This window comes from Malus domestica, chromosome 05 (assembly GCF_042453785.1).
Source record: "Malus domestica chromosome 05, GDT2T_hap1".
Classification (NCBI taxonomy): Eukaryota; Viridiplantae; Streptophyta; class Magnoliopsida; order Rosales; family Rosaceae; genus Malus; species Malus domestica.
The window spans coordinates 42030579-42053712 of NC_091665.1; the positions used below are offsets into that span (position 1 = coordinate 42030579).

At 36.6% G+C, this 23134-nt stretch overlaps 2 long non-coding RNA genes across 2 annotated transcripts; both read left to right on the forward strand.

Annotated features, from left to right (window-relative positions):
- Positions 1 to 12602: 12602 nt before the first annotated feature.
- LOC139195807 (uncharacterized) lies at positions 12603 to 14598 on the forward strand. Its single transcript, XR_011580841.1, has 2 exons — positions 12603 to 12853; positions 14312 to 14598. It is a non-coding gene; the product is annotated as an uncharacterized lncRNA (long non-coding RNA).
- Positions 14599 to 15191: 593 nt separating this feature from the next.
- LOC139195806 (uncharacterized) lies at positions 15192 to 17679 on the forward strand. Its single transcript, XR_011580840.1, has 5 exons — positions 15192 to 16297; positions 16388 to 16606; positions 16737 to 16828; positions 16918 to 16997; positions 17086 to 17679. It is a non-coding gene; the product is annotated as an uncharacterized lncRNA (long non-coding RNA).
- Positions 17680 to 23134: the final 5455 nt, after the last annotated feature.

Below are 23134 nucleotides of genomic sequence, written 5' to 3' on the forward strand. Positions count from 1 at the left end.
CACGCCGAAGTAGAGTCCTATTTGACTTACGTTTCCTTGGTATCTTTCTAGATATTCTCAACATTATCTCATCACTAGCCAAAACTAATCTACACACAGTTTAGCCCACTCCACTAGAACTAGGATTTTGAACCCAATTCTTCTTCAACATTTGATTCAATCCTAATTTGATTAGCGACAAGCCTTGATTCTTGGAATATAACAAATTTTATCAAAACTCATCCTAATCCTTGATAATTTTACATTCATTTGAACTCGGCTGAATGATTCTTAGACTCGACCCCTTAAGAGTCATTCTCCTCTTAGAACTCAACCGTCATACTATGGGCTGGACTTGATTTGATTTAAAGGATTAAGATTTGGGCCAAGAATCCCTAACTCGTATCAAACTTATAATTTCATTCGGCTCAGACCTAATATTTTAAGCCTAAACACATTTATACCATTTTTGAATTTTGATAGATTGAACAATTGGGAGCGAATTACATTTCCTAATATTAGATATAAGTAAACACATGTATAATTCAAAGTTGTTACGAATGAGTTACTTATTGTGCATTGTATTTTTTTTTAACAAACGATATTATCTACACTAAAGGGGTGTTGGAGTGGGCTAAGTCTTACAATAGGCTAGGAATAAAATGGTTCAAATTCGCTTTTGGTGAGAATCGAACCTCTCACTTACCAAGGAAGAGAAATACCACTAAACTGCAGTACCATTGTGTGTTGTTTTTTCAATACAAGTGATAACAACGAAAAGATGATCCAATTAGGACCTTGAGTGCATTGGTCAATGAATGTTGCACTTAAGTGTGCATTTTGAAACCCTAAACCATGGCTAATTTACCAATGGATTCAGTACTTATGAATTAACAACAAAATAATACCAAACAAAACATTTTACATTTTACATGGATAGTGCAGTGTTTTCTTCCTTTTAAATCCCTCATTCTCCTAACGACCTTACAAAATTGTTAAATTGGTGCTAAAGTGGGTACTCACAATAACCTTAAGAGGAAACTTCCATATAATAAGAGGGAGAAATATTTTAATCGAAAAAAAAAACAGAAATAAATCTTTTTTTTTTTTTTCAAACAGAAATAAATCTTTTATTAAAGTCATCTCATAATCATTTATGTCCTCTCAATCCAAACATACTATTGCATATTGCGTTTTACCGTAGCGGTAGAAATTAATTATGCTTATGTATTCTAGTGTAGGTTCGATCTTCACTGACTCTCTTTTCTTTAACAATTAGTAATTTAACTCACTAACGTTATCAGTTGTTATAAAAAAAAAAAAAATCCAAACGTACTATTAGTTTAAGATGATGCTCGACATATTAATTCATAGTAAGGTTGGATTTTTTGAACTAGGTAGGGTTAGGTAGTTTCTGATCTTTGCATCTACGTTATAATCATTGTTACTAATAAGAGTACAGTTCAAATTTAGGTCATCGTGAGTCATAATTTGTTCGTTTGTTGGCCACCCAAACATGAGAATTAACCTCAATCCACAACAACACAATCCTCCATTAAGCTGACGTTGTCTATCCTTTTATTTGGTGAATCTTTTTACAGCCTTGAGATTACAATCATAAATTTGGCGGTGGAAAAAAGAATGTTGTAGGCCTAGTGATAGAGAATGTTTATCGTCATTCTTAAAATTCGAATTTTCCTCTCTAAATTAGGACGGTGTGAGATAAGAGAATTTTTAATGTGTTTGAGACACGAGCATATACATCATATATCATTATAATTGTTAATAACACATAGGATGTCATATCATCATGTGTTAATTAAACTAAAAGTAATGCTAAGTACACCAATTTTTTTGGACTAAATTTACTAACTATATGATGTGTCACTAGTAAAAAATAAGCAGATTATATGATTTACAAAATTTAATTTAAAATTTTGGTGTTCCTTGCATTATCCTTAAACTAATGACAAGTTAAGCATAAATTAATTAATTAATTACACTCTCATAAATTAATTAATTAATTACACTCTCATCTGAGAATCAGCATTGGATTGGCTTTGTAGGGTCGATTGAAAGTCCAAATTCTCAATGTGTCGAGAGGGCTTACTGTCTATTGAGTAGTCCAAATATCCATAACAACAACCTAAATGCTATTTGAGAAAATTAGAGTAATAATCCTTGAACTTTGACCTAATTGAAACTTAGTATTTGAACTAAAAATTTGCTGAGTATTGATTCCTAAACTTGTTATAATGTGAAGCAATAGTTCTTTTGCCTAACTCCTTTCAAACTTTCATGAAAAGTAAAGAGTTGAAAGGGGCAAAAAATAGATAGAAGTTAGCCAAAACGACTATTGATCCACATTATTACTAGTTCAGGACCATTACTCACAAATTTTTAGTTCAAAGACCAAAACTCCAATTGAGCAAAAGTTGAAGAACCATTTCTCAATTATCTTGGCTACACAGTTTTTATCTGATTCTTCATAAATTCCATATAGGACATTAATATTCACCAATCAATTTTTTTTTCTCTCTTCTACTTTAATTGATATGTTAATTATGTTTAATCTGAAAGCTGAATTGGGTAGATAGTTAATTTGATTCTGATGGATCACTGAGAAAAGTTTGAATTGTGGAAATTAAAGTCGTTTTCCTGTCAGTGGTTTACTTTGTTCATCTGAATTCTTAAGACTAAAAAAATGCAATATAGATTTTATTTATTAAAAAAAGGGCACTTGAATTTTGTGTATTTTGAAGCTTATGTTGTGTTAATAGGTTCAAGTACTGAAGCAAAAGCTAAATTTAGAGGGGAAACTACCATGCATCTGTATTGCTGTCCCTTGGGTTCGCGCAGAGCTGGATTCTGGATTTGTCGCCGAGAAAGGAAGCAACTTTTCGATGCTATCTTGTAGAAAGAGAAAAACAGAAAAACCCGATTAGTTTTTAGGAGTTCAATTTGATTCGCATTCATATATACTGCATACTCTGATTGATCAAATTGGTTAAAAAACCCGATTCTTGACGCCATGCCTGTGGTTCAGATTTGTATAATGCTTGCAAGGCTTCCTTTTCTAGTGATGGTAAAGTTCGTGCAATCTTAGGTTGGAGGGTTGCTACATGTTTTTGGTCTTTACACATTTTGGTTATCATGAACTTAGAAACTTAGATTGGTACTTTGCTTAGTGTATGTCTATTGGTTTAACTGTCTTGAGCAAGCTTCTTTACGGCGTATTACATGCGAAATCATATGATTGGCTTGATTTACCTGACTGTTCTGATCCATCTCAAGGTGTGCTGGTCTATCTACCTTTGTGCAGTCCACTCAAACCGGTGATTGGAACTTACATCCGCAAAAGGGTACATGCTTTCTTTATTCGGAATTTCTTTTTATTTCAAGTTTCTAACAGGTCGTGGCAGGGAAAATTCCAATCATTTTTCATCGTCAAGGAAAATTCCTAGAAATAAAGACACACGGGAAGCCCTTAAAATTGTAGGATGTCCATGCATCGGGACCTTAACGCTTGACTGTCATGTAAGAAATTGTAAGAAGATTAACTCACAAGTCACTACTGATAGTCGAGCCCTGTATCTTGGAATGGTCGTTTTGTGATTTCGATAGCTTCATCGCTGTGTGTTTTAGCGTACATGGATAATAGACCTGTTAGAAATTTTGAGTAAAAATTTCATTGTTTCATATTGGTCACAACCAAAAGATTTTCTGACTTTATAAGGCTTTGTCCCTTGTAGAAAGTGATTGAAATGATGGACCTTGGACTATAAAATTGGGCTCCCTTGGGATTGGGCTTTGAATGGGCCTTGGGCTCGGGCTCTAATAATTAAATAATTAAATTAATTATTTTTAATTAATTAATTTTTACCAACAGACTCATCTTTTCAGATGAAGTCTGAAGTGTGGTGAAAGAATGCAAAAAGCAAACATCCATCTGAGAAGATGTCTCCCAATAGATGCATCCATTCTCCATTTCTTGTTGTGAACATGCATGATCACTAGTACAAAAAACTACTTGCACGACAAAGCAAATTCTGTCGCACAATGATACCTTGTGCAACGATAAAGAGACCTTCGTCGCACAAGGGTAGTAAACTTTGCGCGATGCATCACTTAGTTGCGCGACGACAGAAAACATGTTTGTCGCGCAAAGGCAACATGAAAAACGTGGTTTTTTTTTTTTTTTTTTTTTTTGCCGGGAACCCTAACGCGCGACGAAGATTTTCCCGTTATATCTTTGCGCGACAAAGGCTTCGTCGCGCAAAACTTGTTGTATCTTTGTGCAACAAAGGCTTCGTCGCACAAAGGCTGTTCATTTTATTAGGCCGAACATTCAACGCCTTAGAGGCCAGGAACACTTGCGCGACAAAAACAGAATCTGAAAGTATTTAGTGTGATCTTTGTGCGACAAAGCCTTCGTCGCGCAAAGACCCTATCCTTCCTATAAATATGCATTTTTGCTCTCATTTTTCTTCACAATTCTTATTCTTCAGAATTCTGTTTGTGCTGAGATGGAGAATAAAAACAAGGATGATAATGTGATAGATGCCGACCCGAATAATATGATGCATCATTTTCAATTCGCGCATGCGATTACTGTAGCCATGGGGAACAATTGTCTTATTGTTGAGTGGTGTTCTTGGAAAGATGTGCCAAAGAATGCAAAGAAGGCGGTGATTGATGAATTATTAGTAAGTATATTGTTGATGGATCAATAATTAAATTTGTGAATTTTTTTGTTATATGTTAGAATTAATTATTTCCATATATGTGTAACATTGTAACTACACTCTTGACGATGATACAAACAAATAGTTGATGAAGTTGATGAAGGATGCGTTGGAGGGAGGTTACAATATGTGGCATTATGAAGTCCAGCGGAATGGAGGACCATCGAAATAATAGTTTTAAATTTATGTTTTGTATGACAATATTTAAATTTAAGGTACTTTTTATAAGTTATGTATTTGGACTAATTATGTTTTAATTCATGTTTGGTTATTTAAATAATTGAATGAAGTATAATATCAATTTATTTAAGGTATTAATTGAATGAAATATAATACTAATTTATTTAAGGTATTAACTAAATGGAATATAATATAATTTATTTAAGGTATTAATGATTTAGTGTATTAAGTGAATGGAATATAATATCAATTTATTTAAGGTAGTAATTATTTAATGTATTAATTGAATGGAATATAATATCAATTTATTTAAGGTAGTAATTATTTTTAGAATACATATTATAATTGAAAATTTGTTGGTAATTATAAAGTTTACGTAAACAAATTATGTTCGTCTCGCAAACCTTTGCGCGACAAAGATTTCGTCGCGCAAGGGCGATCAGTAATAGGTTAACGTATTTGGTGCATCTGAATTAGAGAAATAAATACTGTATTTACTGCATGTGTTTGCTCAAAGTCCCTAACATTCCTATAAATATGCGTTTCTGCTGTCCTTATTCTTCACAATTCGTTTCGAAAATGCTTTGCAATTCTGACGATTATAATCAGTTCTTTCTTTGAGTATTGGTATGATGGCCGACAAAGATGCACGTTCATCAAAGGCAACATATGGAGAAGGTTCTAGAAAAGGTTTATGTTGAAATTTTTGCATTTTGTGTAAAGTTTTTATTTAGCTTTAGTATTATGAAATTATTTTTTGTTGATAGACAAGAAGAAAAGAGCTGCGGTACAGGTCCGACACACATATGGGAAGAGTTGTTGCCGAATCACTACGGACGAAATAATAATGGTTGTGAAGTCAGATAAGAGCGCCAACTTTTCGTCTAATGTAGGAGCAATGGTGCGTACTAAATGTGATGCAGATTGGGAGAGTTGGTGAGCCATCCCCGAGGAGCTGAAGATGCACATGATTGATAAGTTAGCTGTATGTGCTAATTTCATTAGTTAAATAATAAGTATGTTTGTTAAATATAATATAATAGTGAGATTTTAATTTATTAATTTTTGCATGACAGACCAATTGGGACATTGACAAAAGTGATCCAAATCTGATGAAGGTTATCGACAACGTGTTCAAGTCGAGATTCCGGCAGTGGAAGTTTGATAATGAATGCGTTGCAGCACTACAGCAAGAACAAGAAGTACCGGCTGATGAGTAGAATAGGGTTTCTTATTTTAATAATTATATATGAATTTTAAGTTTATTTAGTATGAATTTTTTTTATTAAATATGTTACATCCCGGCCCGGGACGGACCACTTCCCGAGCCCTTCCACCACCGTAGTATGATATTGTCCGCTTTGGGCTTACCATTCCCTCACGATTTTGTTTTTGGGAACTCACGAGCAATTTCCCAGTGGGTCACCCATCTTGAAAGTGACCTGGCATCCTTCTCGCTTAACTTCAGAGTTCCTACGGAACCTGAAACCAGTGAGCTCCCAAAAAGCCTTGTGCTAGGTAAGGATGGGAATATACATTTAAGGATCATTCCATTGGACGATGTGTGATGTCACAATCCACCCCCCTTAAGGGCTTGACGTCCTTCCACCACCGTAGTATGATATTGTCCGCTTTGGGCTTACCATTCCCTCACGATTTTGTTTTTGGGAACTCACGAGCAATTTCCCAGTGGGTCACCCATCTTGAGAGTGACCTGGCCTCCTTCTCGCTTAACTTCGGAGTTCCTACGGAACCCGAAACCAGTGAGCTCCCAAAAAGCCTTGTGCTAGGTAAGGATGAGAATATACATTTAAGGATCATTCCATTGGACGATGTGGGATGTCACAATCCACCCCCCTTAAGGACCCGACGTCCTCGTCGGCACACTTCCGGCCAGAGATTGGCTCTGATACCAATTGTCACATCCCGGCCCGGGGCGGACCACTTCCAGGGCCTTTCCACCACCGTAGCACGATATTGTCCGCTTTGGGCTTACCATTCCCTCACGGTTTTTTTTTTTTTGGGAACTCATGAGCAATTTCTCAGTGGGTCACCCATCTTGAGAGTGACCTGGCCTCCTTCTCGCTTAACTTCGGAGTTCCTACGGAACCCGAAACCAGTGAGCTCCCAAAAAGCCTTGTGCTAGGTAAGGATGAGAATATACATTTAAGGATCATTCCATTGGACGATGTGGGATGTCACAATCCACCCCCCTTAAGGGCCCGACGTCCTCGTCGGCACACTTCCGGCCAGAGATTGGCTCTGATACCAATTGTCACATCCCGGCCCGGGGCGGACCACTTCCAGGGCCTTTCCACCACCGTAGCACGATATTGTCCGCTTTGGGCTTACCATTCCCTCACGGTTTTTTTTTTTTTTGGGAACTCACGAGCAATTTCTCAGTGGGTCACCCATCCTGAGAGTGACCTGGCCTCCTTCTCGCTTAACTTCGGAGTTTCTACGGAACCCGAAACCAGTGAGCTCCCAAAATGCCTCGTGCTAGGTAAGGATGGGAATATACATTTAAGGATCATTCCCTTGGACGATGTGTGATGTCACAAAATATGTACTTGATGTTTATTATGAATGAAATATGAATTTTAAGTTTGTTTAGTATGACATTTTTTTTTTATTAAATATGAATTTTAAGTTTTTTTAGTATGAATTTTTTTTATTAATAAGTAAGTATATTAATTAAATATGCACAAATGGAATTATTTATTAAATATATGTGTGGTTTGAAAAAATTTGGAGAGTTAATGGAAAAATGTTGTCAATATCCCAAAAAAAAAAACACGCTTGACGAACCATAATTTTTTGCTCAATGGGTTTAAAAAACCTGGGAAAGTCAAAGGCGTGCAAAAAGTTGAAAGCCACGTCAACGTCCCAAAAAAAAAAAAGAAAGCGTAACGAACAGTTGTTCGTCGCGCAATGGGTTAAAAATTCTGGGAAATCGTAGTCAAATGGTGCCAAAAATGTTAACGCCTAAGGTTTTGCGTGACGATGGTTGCATCGTGCAAAAGTTCTTTACTTTACTAAACTTAACTAGATTGCAGGAAGGCAGAAGTTGCAAAATAATTGCAGCAGCTACGTTCCCTTGGCGTAATTTCCAACAGTTTGAGGTATCATTTTTCTTAACCAAGTTATTTAATTAATTTCCATTCATTTAAATTGTGTTGTATGTAGTTTATAGATGTTGTGAGTTTATGTATTTGTGTGCAACCATTTTTGTATGGATGTACAAAAAATAGTTTGCAATGTTCATATGAGCTTAGTTTCTCGTTTAAGAATTAGTTGGATTTCGCGAATGGATGCGAAAGCATGACTGCAGTCCAATTAATTCTTGAATTGTCCCAAATTTTTGGACAGTTTGAGATTGCACATTTACATGTTGTAGTTTGCGGTTCACACACTAGAGTTTGAGCGTGGTAAATGTGGTAGCATCTCTTTGCGTTCTTCAGGTGCTTCATAGTTTTTTGTATCTACGTTGTGCACTTGAAGAACATCAGGGAGATGCTACCGAATTTTTCCCACGCTCGAACTCTAATGTGTTGGAACCGTAAATTACAGCATGTAACTGTGCATTCTCAAATGAGATAGGACCTATACCGGAGGCATAAGGTGGCATGTCATATTGAAGTTGTTGTAACCCTTGTAAATTTTTTTTGTTTGCAGGTGAAATGGACAAACAATATATACATAATCCTAATAGATGTGCTGATGACTATTTTGATGGAATAAATCAGTTCATCGATTTTGCAATAGCAAACAACCACGGTTCAACTAAAATTCGGTGTCTTTGTAGAAAATGTAACAACTTAATGATTGAATATTTTGAAACTGTTCGATATCATTTAGCGAGAAATGGGATGATAGAAGGCTATACTATGTGGAATCATCATGGAGAACAAATACAATATGCTTCATCCTCTGACACTACCTGAGCAATGGATACATTTGACTCTGTTGTGTATCCAAATAATTAAATTATGGACATTATTAATGATGCTTTTCCAACCGCTAGTTCGAATACGAATGTGGAAGTAGAAGATGGCGTCCCTCGCACCATGGATAGTGAAGCATTCGAAAAATACGAAAAACTATTAAAAAGTGCCAAGCAAGAATTATACCCCTATTGCGAAGGATTTTCGATGCTGACGACCATTGTTAAGTTGATGCATGGAAAAACAAAGTTTCATATGTCGAACCAATGTTTTGATTACTTTTTGGAGGTTTTCAAGAGGATGCTTCCAACGAACAATTATCTTCCTAAAGATCATAAAAGTGCAAAGAAAGTGTTGAGTGGTCTTGGATTGGGATATGAAAAAATTCACGCGTGTAAAAATAATTGCATTTTGTTCTACAAAGAGAATAAAGCGTTGGATAAATGCCCTTTATGTAATGAGTCGCGGTTTAAAATGACATCTCAGAATAAAAGAACGAAGATTCCACAAAAAGTTATACTTTATCTCCCATTAAAGTCCAGGTTGCAGCACTTGTATATGTCGACACACACTGCAAGCGACATGAGGTGGCATAAGGACATACGGGTGAATGACGATGTTATGAGACATCCTGCAGATGGAAAGGCTTGGAAATAGTTTGATCAGCTGTACCCTGAATTTTCATGTAAGCCTCGATACGTTAGATTGGGACTTACGACGAACGAGTTTAATTTGTTCAGGGTTCTAAACCAATACCACATCATTTGGCCAATCTTTGCAATTCCATATAATTTGCTGCCTTGGAAGTGCATGAAAAAAGAATTTATGATGATGACGTTGTTAATAACCAAAGATCTGGGCACGTGTATTGATGTGTTTACAACCGTTGATCGATGAACTAAAAGAATTATGGGAAAACGATGTTCCCACATACGATAAATCTACCAAGAAGATGTTCACTTTGAGAGCAGCCATAATGTGGACTATAAATGATTTTCCTACGTACACTATGATGTTTGGGTGGAGCACTAAGGGCTACTACGCATGCCCAGTTTGCAAAGAGGACACAACGTCTAGTTGGCATGCGGGAAAAGTTTGTTACCTAGGGCATCGTATGTGGTTGTCATGGGACCACGAGTGGGGTCAGAACGAGGTAGCATTCTTCAACGACACAGAGCTTCAGCCAAGGCCCAGAGAATGGTCTGGTGATGAAATTTTGGCTCAGGTGAATCAGTTGGATTTTTCTCCGTTAGGCAAGTCTGTAAATAAGACTAGACCAGACACACATCTAAATTGGACACACAAGACAAGGTTGTTCGAGCTCTCATACTAGTCCAAATTAAAATTGAGACACAACATTGATGTAATGCATGTTGAGAAAAATATGTTTTATACATTGGTTGGAACTATACTGGACATCGAGGGAAAAAAAGGGACACAATAAAAGCTTGGATCGATCTGGAAAAAATGGGCATTAAGCTAGGTTTATGGATGGCGAGGGACAAAGACATAGCCAGAAAGAAGCTCGCATCGTTTTCAATGAAACCAGAAAAGAGGAAAGAGTTTTTGCAGTTTCTATCTTATGTAAAGTTTCCAGACGGGTATGCTTCAAACATCGGCAATTGTGCAAACATTGATGGAGGCAAATTTTTCGGTCTCAAGAGTCATGATTGTCATGTCATACTTCAACGCCTTCTACTAGTATGAATTCGACACCTCTTGCCCGAATACGTGGTGAAGTTGATTATGTTGTTAGCGAGATATTTTTCTCAATTAACTGCAAAAAATTTGTAGAAGTCAGATGTTAAACAGTTGTGCGACGATATTATTGAAATGTTATGCAAGTTTGAACAAATATTTCCTCCAGATTTCCTCACAAGCATGATCCACGTGATGATTCACTTGTCAGATGAGGCACTTCTAGCCAAACCCGTCAACTATCAATGGATGTATCCGATTGAAAAGTATATAATCGCCATAAATACTTTAGTTCGTAATGTATGTATAATTACACTAATTTTATACGATAATTTGTTTATTGATGCAGACTACTGGGTGAATTAAAAAGAAGTGTATGGAACAGGGCAAAGCCCGAATGATCAATCGTGAAGGCATGGGTCGACTTTGAGTCCCTTACATTTTGTGCAATGTACCTACAAGACGTTGAGATTACGTTCAACCGACAACAATGCAATAATGATGGTGGTGTGAGAAGTGAATTTTTTTTCTATTTTTTTCCCAAATTGCACGACCATTTGGAGAACCAATCAGATGGGAGGCGTTTGACAAAAAAGACATAGAGGTAGCACATTGGTTTGTACTTAACAATTGTGAAAAGACAATTACGTACCTAGATGCGCATGAAGAGTTAATGAAGCAGGAACATCCTTCACATTTATATGCCAAAAAGCAAAGTGAATTGTTTCCTCGATGGTTTTGTGAAAATGTATGTTGTTCGTGTTTGGTTTTTTACATAATTGTAAATGTTAAACTAACACGACATCTTTTGCTCTTTTATTTAGGTGAAGAAATTGAAGGAAATTAATTCCCCCGCTTACAATGAAGAATTGTACAACTTGACGATTGGGCCCCTAAACGCATAATTGTACTCCGGTTGTCATGTATATGGCATCAAGTTTTTAGCAGCTAAGCGTGATGACAAACTTTATACGCAAAATAGTGAGGTGCAAGTACCGGGTGTGGGCGACATTGCAGATATTGATTTCTATGGAAAACTAACAAGTGTTGTGCAATTGCTTTACAAATACCAGTGTCAAGTTATCCTCTTTAAGTGTCGTTGGTTTGATACAAACCCATGTCGGGTTTGAGGTGTTAAGCAAGATGATGGTTTGCTATCGATCAACACTGACAGATGTTGGTATAACGACAACCCTTACATTTTGGCAACGATGGCTAAATATTTTTTTCTATATAGATGACCCTAAGGCCGGGAGGGGATGGAAATTAGTTCGGAAGATTGAGCACAGATGGGTGTATGATATTGGGGAGCGAGATCATGCTGCCGATGATGATTATGGTGACGTTGCTGACCAACAATTGGAGACTTCAACGACACTTGGTGTAGATACACTGCGGGATATGACTATTGTACAAGAACCGTATCAAGTAACTGGAGGTCTTGAAATCGAAATACCCATCGATTCCATTACGATTGATCTCGAGGGTCTGCCGCGTTACAATGCACCCGAACGCGAGAACGACGATGTTGATGTGCCTACAGACGAGGAGGAATGGGAGTCTGAATCTAACGATAATGATGATCTTTATTCTAGTTCAGACGAGGATTAATGAAAATTTGTGATGTATATTAATTAGAACGGCATTTAAAAATGTTGTATACAAACAAAGGTTTCCTTTAAACTTAATTTGTAACAAAATGAAATTTACAGTTATGCGCGACGACGTTGTATAAATATTTGTCGCGCAAATAAATTTTTTTTTTAAAAAAAATTGGTTATGCGACGAAAGTTTAAACATCTTCGTCGCGCAAAAATGTAAAAAAATATTAAAAAAATCATTAGAAAAAAAAAACTAGTTGTGCGACGAATGTTAAAACATCTTCGTCGTGCAAACATGTAAAAAATTGATTTTTTTTCCCAAAATAGGACGCCTTTGTAAGTCGACGCCTTCAATTCATTTCGTCGCGCAAACATGTAAAAATTTGATTTTTTTTCCCAAAATTGGGCACCTTTGTAAGTCGACTCATTCAATTCATTTCGCGCAAATATTTGTCTCAAACTTCCTCAGACCCAAAGCTCATCTCGTTTGTAATTCGAACTCCTCTCAGAACCAAACTTCTCTCTTTCTCTCTCTTTTTCTCTCTCCATTCAGTTAACCACCTTACCTCCTCACCCTATCTCTCTCTATCTTAGACTCAATCTTAGTGTTTCCCTCTCTCGCACTCCCTCGGTTTCTTTGTCTCTCTGTCACTCTCCGGTTTGAAACCACAGCACTCTGACGCCACATCGTGCGCAACTTTACTAGGTAAGGACCCAGTCTCCCTTAATTCATCTCCTTAATTCAATTACTTAGAAGTGCAATTTTCTGAATTTTGATCTTCAATTGTTTTAGTTACAACATTTAGGGATTTAGGTTTGGAATTAGGAAGCCTGGGTTAGGGATTTAGGGTTGGAATTGGGAATCCTGGGTTAAGGATTAGGGTTGGAATTGGGAATCGTAGTTGCTCACGGTGTAGGGTTTTTGAATTGCGGTTTGAATTACAGATTTACAAGTTGGGGAATTTTTTATTTATTTAGGGTTTTGAATTATGAGAAATTAGTAGGGAAGGGAATTTAGATGTCTAATCATTGTTGATATAGCCATGTGTTCGATTGGTGAATGTTCTGAATTTTTTTTTTTATAACATGCTAACAACTAATATTGCTTTTTTTTTCTTTTTTCTGTTGGATTGCTGAATGTTGGATTGCTGAATCGTACTATATATAGCCCTGTGTTGTCATTGTCCTGTGAAACTTAAACTGAATTTGGTTGTGTTCAATTCCCCAATATAGTTGATAGGAGTCCAGGGAATTTCCTAATGGTTCAAATTATTCTTATCATTCGTTGTATATATACTAGTAATGTTTTCACGAAACATTCAACCCTGTGTAAAAGTAGAAACGAGGCAGATTTGAATTGTTTAGCTAAGAAGGGAAAAGAAAGTAGTTTAATTCATAGATGACAACCTCTACAATACCACTTTAGATGTAAGTATTGCTTAACATATACAAATATATATATATATATATATATATATATGTATATATGTGTGTGTGTGTGTGTGTGTGTGTAAGTATTGCTTAACATATACATATACAAAATAAAAATTAGTTGCATGATCAATGATATTAAATACTAATCTTATAGTGATATTGTACAATGTAGAAAAACATGAATGATACGCTGAGAATAAGAGTAGTGCTAAAGTATGATTAGGACATTCCCAATTGCATTATATTAGCTGGTCTGTTTGTCACTGTCTTCCTCACAATGATATTGTCACTGTCTGTTTATCATTGTCTTCCTCACATGAACAAAGCTCTCACTCACTTCCTCACAATGTCACTCTCTCTTTGTCATTTTCCAATCATATTTAGCAAGGACCTATCAAACTTGCCTAGATGTAATTTACATATGAATAATTTTCAGGTAGCAGTTACCTTGATAAAACAATAAAAGGTTTTATCTTCCCTCTCCCACAATCTCCAACCTAATACATATTCTCTAGCTGTCAACAGTGGAAACTTTTGTATTGTCTGACCAACTTCAACACCATTGTTTTTGTCCATTTGTAACTACTCATGCTCAATCAGCATCTTGTCCCATTGCTTTCTGTAATACTCAATTTTATTCCTATCTCATGTTTTCATTCACCTTATATATGTGAAATGAAATGCATGTAATAATTTGATTATCTAAACAAATTCATGATTGTTTTTGTAGATGTCGAACTTAATATCAAACTGGCGGTCAACTAGTAGGGGCAATGAGACGCCTTCTTAAGGAAGTAATGTTGCTGGCACTTCCACACCTAATTTGGACACGACGGGTGTCCCTCCGGTCACGCCATTGGGGCCAACAGTGTCTACGACTGCTGCATCATCGACTTCTTCGGTGACGCATCCTGTCCTAAGTGTCCGACGGACTCATCGACGGCCCTGGACTTCTGAGGAGGCTCAACCATCTAGTGACGCTTCCTCTATCCATGGAGAAGCGTCCCAAACAGGTAATCTTGCTCCCTCCCTCCCTCCCGCCTTTTCCTCCTCTTTTGGTGTATATTATTGTAAATAGCTTATATGCAAACATATTTAACCAAAAAAAAAAATAGGGAACATATAATTATAGAGATGCTCATTTAAAATGATTCTATATCTTTTCCGAGCCATAAGAATATAATGTCTGTGTCCTGGATTGTCTATATATAAGCATCAAATTAATGATGAAAATTGTATTAAACCGCAGAAGAGTATATACTAGAACTCAATGAGGAATTATGAGCTTTAATATCGATCGACCAATTAATCTTACAAATATTAGCTAGTTAGATCGTACAATTCTACGATTAATACGAAATCCCCTCTTCAAATTAGCTTGTTACTAGCTATAACATTGAAACAGCTGCCAGCTAGCTAGCTAGGTCTCACCATGTCAACCAGTGACATAAGGGAAGTACATTAGACTTGCCACAGCCTCTTGCAGCCAATCATATTAGTACTAGTTTGGTATTGAGGTACTTTTATAAATAAAAAAATAGGTATAAAAAAGCTAAGCTCAAAAAGATGTTTGGTAAACACTTAAAAACAGCTTATTTTCATAGTTTTGAGTGAAAAAAAACTGAAAACATGAAGCAACAAAAATGAACTTATTCTCACAGCACATCATATGCAGTTTTTTAAAAAAAAACACAACAATATCAAACCAGCCCTTAATCATATTTCTGAAAATTGACGAGTAAATGGTAATCGGTTATTGGTTATTGTAAAGAAAAACTGGTAACTAATTATTGGATGTGGGTTATTGTAAACAAAAAAGATATTGCATTTGCCTGGCATGATTATATTTTTAAAAACCTACCTGGACTGCACCATTACTACAGAACAGTTCTGATCGCTGATCTTTGCAAGTTTTTATATTGCTCTCTGTCTTTTTCTGTGCTATTTCCTCATGATGATCAGTGTTCCTTGCAAGTTTGCATATTGCTCTCAATTAACCATATATGCACAACACTACTTTGCACCATATACGTACTAATGATCAAAAAACAAAAATATAATATACAAATTCGTTATGATAAATATGATCAGCTAGAAATAGCATACCCAATTTTCTTGACCAGCAAAGCTAAACGGCTTGAAATCAGTTGATATGAGTCCAGTAAAACTATCCTCCCCGAACTGCTCACAGATACAAGGTTTAATTCTCCACCAAAATTGGGAGTCCCTCTAATTACATGCAACCCCATATTACCATATTCCGAATATGTACACTGAGAACTCATATGAACAAGTTGTAAATTTTGTTTTAACGTCCCTAGTTGGTATAAATTGTTTGAATTATTGGGTGGATGTGTTGTTTATGTTGTTATATTGTGTGCAGGTTTTAGGAAATGTTATAGTTTTAGGGGAGGTTCAGCCGAATTTTCGGTAGAAAATAGAAATCGTCTAATGTTTATTTTGTTTATTTGGTAGGTAAAAAAAAAAAATCAGGGGCCCTTGCAGACTATAAAAGACTTCTCAGACCACTTGCACCATGACCCAGAAGATCACCATTACGTGGGATCCTCGACATTGTGCAGCTGCAACAAAGGAGCAACACAGTGCGTTGGCCACGGATGTTGGCTCCGTTATCAGGAGCCATTGCCCCCTCAGGTGGGAGTCATGGAGAACTGTGCCACAAGAAACCAAGGACGCCATGCTTTATGAATTATCGGTAAGTATTTTCAACCTCAAATACTATATTTTTATTAAAGTATACAAAGATTATAAATTTTGGCTACTATTTATTTGTTGAGTTTTCCAGCATCATTATGAGCTCTCCAACCTCGATTCCAACCAAATGGAGTACATCAATGACCTTTGCTCCAGTAGGTTCACTCAATGGAAGAGCGACCTCCACAAACATTATTAGCTATATGACGGTCCGAAGGTCGCTTTAGAAGTTGGGTGCCCTATGGAGTTGCTGGACCGTCGGGATGAATGGGAGTGGCTCTAGGGCCATTTTCAAGATGAGAAATACTTAGTACGTATAATTTATATTTGAATAATATATTAATAAAAAAATTTACAATTTAAAATAAACATTTCATTTTTTTCATTCATTTGTTATAAATATCTAAACTAATACGTTTTTTTAATTCAACAAACAAAAGTGAAGGCAAACTCGATCAATCGGTCGAAGAAGAAACTTCTTCACCGATCCGGGTCATGATGCTTCTCTTATAGGTTGGAGGAGCGGCGTAAGGTAACTGTATATTTTTTTTAAGTTTTCAATCTTTTTACTCTTTATTACACAATTGGTAATCTATGTTAACACTTTTTAAAATTTTTCAGGAGGGTCAAAGTTTCCTGAAATTGACATGTTCAAGGACGTGTATGTTCGGCCCGGGGATAAGTTGACGAAGTAGCTTCATGTAAGTTCTTTCACATTTATAATGTTCAATTTGTATTAATATTAATTACAGGTATATTCAAATTAATTTGTTTTTTTCTTTTTTCTAGTCCACCATGGTGGAGAAGGGCCAAACAGTTCTGAAGGAGGTGGCTTCCCAGCTTCCCCTAGAGACCCCGATTGAGGAGGTGTTTCCCCCTGAGGATGCTAAGTTTTAGATCATGATTGACACACTTAATTAGACCCTCGGTTATCGGCGTGGGAATGTTCACCGGGGGCTGGGGAAAGCCTGCCTTTGGGACTTATCTACCTCATCCTCCAGGCAGAGAACTGAACAGGTCGATACGCTGACATCTAAAGTGGCGGGCTTGAATGAGCAGATTGCGGCCCAAAACAATTTCATGAACCAAATACGTCGTGCAATTCAAATCTCTGACATTTAATTCCCCGACGTTGGACTACCTCCAAAAACGACCTCCCAACCCCTCGCTGCATCAACTAGATCTTCCCAGCCCCCCGTCTCAACAGTTACAACCTCCTAGCCCCCTGACCACAACAACAACACCACCAACCAGCGATTGTTATGTCGATGACTTATTTTTTTAGTTTTGCTTTAAATTGTTTTAAAATTCAAATATACTTTTTTCCATTGTATATACATTTACAATAATTTTTCAATTCAATATTCTTCTTTACATTTTCTATTTTTATTTTCATTAAATTCACTTTTACATAAACGAAAAAAAAAATATTTATAAAACTAATTTACAAATAAATAATGGATTATTTAAAAAACTAATTTTAAAATATCACTGTGACGGCCTCTATATCTGTTGCACAAAACTTTGAGGGTCGAACCTATGTCACCGTCGCGCAAGAGTTTGCGGGTCGAAACCCAGTTTCGTCGGTCTGTATGCACAACGACCACGACTTCTGTCACATAATATTCATTTCGCGCAACGAAGACATTACCTCCATCACGCGACGAAGACATTATCCGTCGCGCATGCCTGACGTAACAAGCTTTGGGCGACGGAGTCTTCGCCGCCCAATGTTTCCGGTGACGGTTTTTCTCTTTGTGCAACAGTTTCCCCTTCGTCACCCCAGATGTTATTCCTAGTAGTGGATCATATTATATATACATCATGATCATATAAAATATACATCCATCTGCATGACATTTAGAACACAGAAAAAACATTATTCTCCTTCTACAATCCAAAGCATTATTACTGAGAGAACCACAAAGAAATTCGTCAGAAGTTAAGTTTTCCGGTGCTGGAATTCTAACTTGATCCTTGAATCCTACAAACATTCGTAGAACTACAAGTACTGAGTAGGGACGGAATTTTTGTTTCAATGACATTACGGTATGCAAACCTCAATCTTCTGTTTATTTGCTTAATTATTATTGCATTCTGTTTATATTCTGTAAAATATTTATTCGTATTCATTATTAACATATATAAGTTTGTCACAGATAGTTGATATTTATCATACAAGAACTTTTGAAGGTGTGAAGCATTTGGTCTGGAGATTAAGGCTTGCTTCATGAATATTAATTATTGTCATGAATGTACAGCTTCGCTTCCTCGTCGCTTCTTTCTGGCAACTAGCTTCTCAAGTGGATTGAACCTCGACTTCTTTTTTTTTTTTTTTTTTTTAATGTTTTTGCAGATTTGATTTCTCTCCAGTTTAAATTTCCTTAGTATACAGACATCATCCTCTTTCCATTTGTCAATAAACTTTTTTAATTATGGGATAATCAATCAACTAATGATCTATAGTTTAATGCATTAAACTGTCAAATTTTTGAAGCGAATCTTTACTTCAATATCCTTTACTTAACAAGTATAAATGGCCTACAGCTTTATTGCTGGCTGAAATATATCTCATGTCTGTATGTCAGTCTAATATTATTGAAACCGGTTGTATAACTGTAAAACATTTAACGAAATTTACAGCAAGACCTGCAAAGATTCTACGAGATTGTGAAATGAGCGCACCTTGAGGCACGACAGTTCTTTATTCCAAATAGCGGTGGCAACATTCATTGTTTCAAAGCCATAACGTACGCCCTGCACTCTCCTTGACATTCTTTCACCTCCTTACTCTTCAGAAGGTGGGCGACACTTATCTTATTTCCAGAAGCCCCCTAGTAGAGATCTTCCAAGTATCTTCTGTTCTTTGCACTCACACATTGCGTACGCGCACGCACACACTTTTGATTACTAGAACTAATTGTTTGTAGCTTGGCTGGAAGAGCTTCAACCTTCTGAGAACTTCGTTGTCCGCAGAGGGGCTGTACAAGGGTCCCGCCATTAGACGTTGAAGAGTTTTTTTTTCGACCGGATATATCATGATCATTAGTGTCTTGGCTCAGAAAAAAGGGAGGAGCTCGGAGGAGATAGGCGGAACACCGGTAGGCAACTGCCATGACAGTACTACAATTCGTAGGTAAAGCAAGGCATTCAATTGTACATATTATTACGGTGGCTTGGTGGTGAAGGCTAATCTAAAGACCGTAAATCCTATAAATCCTTTCGGTAATTGATTTTTTATCGATAATAACCAGCTTCACATATATATATATATTTTTCTTTCAATCTCAATCTTGGCTTGAAATAATTTTGTTGATTCTTGTTTTCAAGATAAGATACATTGTTGATTAGCCTTGCAATAATATATGAATTACTTCTACTTGTATTTCATTAATATTTTTCTTTCGTCTTCCCCTTTAATTGGCCCCTCGTACTAATTTCCCTTTTTTCATGGCTTCTCTAATCAGTGCCCAGAAGCTGAACTAGACAATCGAAGTCCCAAAGTTTATAAAATGCTAATCATCAAGTAAATTTCTTTGTGCTTCTCATAGGAGAAAGAGTTGATATGGGCAATCAAATTGTAATGTTTGCTTGTGTCTATATATAGTTAGGCGAAAGAATTGATCATATGCAATCAATTCACTGTGTAACCAGTCTAAGAAACCATCATAGTAGCACCGCGACCTTACAGTGTCCCCTTAATGCATATATATTTCGAATATAATTTTTCTCCTTCTAAGTTTTTGGACCAGTATTATGCAATTATTGGATGGTGGTGTCACTAATAGTGTCCTGTAATAATGTGGTGTCATTAGGATACTGTCTTAGTTACAAGACACAATTTCTCCTATTTGGAGGTAAATTCTCCTGTCCTCTCATCAAGTGATATAAAAAGGATATTACTTGGGATAGGAGAGTATCTTTGCCAACAGCCATGTGAGGAAAGTGAAAAGAGAGGATGACTTTACATTTGGATAAAGCTGATTTTTGTTAGAGTATGTTAGAGAATGTGTTCAATGTTGTATGATTGTGACACTTGTCACAATCTTAGTGTGTTAGTTAGACTAATAGCTTTGTAACTACCTATATAAGGTAGAATGTTGTATTACTTACATATTAAGAAATCATACAGACAGAAAATTATCTTCCTTATCTTTCTTCTCTCTACTTTCTCTCTTTAGTTCTTGCTTCTAATACAAAGATTATAGAGTTCATAATCTTCAATTCATGAAGATTAACATGGTATCACTCGCCATTCTTGCTGATGCGTGATCTTTGATCCTTCTTGCTTCTGCCTCTATTCAATTTCGTCTCCTTCATCTTCGGATTCCTTGATCGGACTCGGATTTCTGCTTTTCTCTGAGTTCTAGGGTTCTTGAGTATCGATCATTCTCTCTAATCAGTTCTTTGTCAAATCTTGTGTGTAATCCTTGCACACCAAGTGTTTGTGATAATACCTGATTGGAATTGGACTTTGGTTCCATTCATATGATATTATATTGAAGCTTTTGTTTCCATATGATATTATATGGAAGTGGATGTAAAGAATGCCTTCTTCCATGGTATTTTGGAAGAAAAGGTATACATGGCTCAACCACCTGATTTTCAGGATTTTATTCATCCCAATCTTGTGTGCAAACTTCACAAATCACTCTATGGTTTAAAGCAAGCTCTTAGAGCCTGGAATGATAGATTCACTAAGTTTCTGCCTAAGTTGGGATTTGCCAATACATATGCAGATTCCTCTTTGTTTGTCAAATATGTTGATAATGAGATTGTGATTCTTTTGCTTTATGTGGATGATATAATTATCATTGGAAATGCTACTTGTGAATCCCGTTCCTAGATTTCACTGTTTAAAATTACGTATTACTTATTCTTAGTTTTGATGCTTTTATATTTACGGCGTATTTGATCCTTATGTATTTTTCCACTTAAAAGTACTGTGATAAAAGTTAAGGATAATGTTTGGGTGAACTAAGAATGGCTTGATCCCTATTGAGGGTACGTAGGCAGTCTAACGAGGAAGTTAGATGCAACCATAAAGTATACGAAAAATTACTATGCGATTCGATTCTTGAGTTATGCTTCTTACATATCTCAGAGGCAGGATCTGTTGGATATATGGTTACTTGATGACGTCACGTGTCGATCCTGGATGTAGGTCGGGATCGGGGCATGACAACTTTTGGTGGTATCAGAACTTAGGTATTAGATGCATATACCCTTACCTTAGAGTGAGGAAACCTTGGGTAGGTTATGGGTGGCTAGACTTTTACATAAGCAGTGTGGGTTCATCTCGAGTCTTATTTATTCGCTTAGCCTAAATTATTTTAATCTACAGACGTACAATGATGACTCCACATGGTTTTACCCAGTTGATTGGGGATAATGTTCCTGATGATGACGTAGCTTCTGGTACTAATTAGGAGGCTAGCCACGACTATGGTGAACCCGATGGCATTTTTTAGGCTATTTTCGGCCACCTCCGGCCACCATTTGGACTTCAAGCAGGTATAATCTTATTCTACACTTATCTAGCTTTGTTTTGGTATATTATAGGTCGAATTTGGTTGAGAAATAAGTGAGATATGGAGTTCTAAAGATTGCCCAGAAAATCTGCAAAATCTGCAGAATCTGGCAAAATTTCGTTAAGGTTCGCCACTTGAACATTCTAGCAATCGACGATCTGACCATTAGATTGTCACCAAACTTTGATACATTATAGTTCGTAATATTTAAGGACCTTAGGAACTTATGAATTGAAAATCTAATGGTTGGATCTTAAGGAGGAAGTGACGTAGGATCCTGGACCCTACCTTTTGAATGATGATTTGATTCTCATTAAATGTTGTTGTGGAGGACATATGGGAGTTTTTGAGTATGTGAATTATTGAAAGAAATCTAAATGTGGACTTGTACTTTGTTTTAGGCAACGATAGTGCGTGATGTCTCAATTCTTGTGCTAGGTGCGTTAGCGTGGACTTCAGGTGAGTGACTTTAATATATGTGATATTGGTGATTACCCTATTTTCATAATTGTTATCCCGTGTGGATATGACTTGGTTTTATAAATATGTTTTCTATTGAATTGTTATTTTTAATACTTAGCCATCAATTTATGTTTATGAAATGAGATTTAATGTGTATATTTGAAATATGGTTTGATTTGTATGATTGGCTTGTTGTGATGAAATGTGAGGGCTAGTAGTGGACTGTTAACCCATTGTGATGGGGATTTGTTGCTTCAATATTGTTTCATTTCCCACTTCGTTGATTCATTCCAAATTTAGTACTTGTGCTTTGTTTCACTTCGTTAAGCCTTTGTAAATTAAGTAACTTGTGTCTTGTCTCGTTTCTTTGAGCCATTGTATATTATGGTTATTGGCCTTCCGCTCAGTTCCGTTGAGTGATCCGGAATTGGGTTTCGGCTAGGGTTTTGTTGAGTGATCTGGTTCCCTGCTCCGTCTGGATTCCCTTGAGTGGTTCGGAATCCTTCATGGTTTGTTATTCCGTTGAGTGGTCCGGAATCGTATCCAGTTTGGATTTCGTTGAGTGGTCCGATATCCATTGTACTCCACAATTCCGTTGAGAGGTCCAGAATCGTATCCACTCGGATTCCGTTGAGAGGTCCAGAATCGTATCTTGGTTGGATTCTGTTGAGTGGTCTGGAATCCCGATTGGTGTTACGGTTCTGTTAAGAGGTCCGGAACCCGATTAATTGCTTTGTTGATTCTTCGGATTAAGTTTGGATTGAGATAGCTTCAGAGATGTAGGCTTCAGCCTAACTGTGTCGCTCTAGCCCTACTTTTCATTGTGTTGTATGCGTTTATGGTTA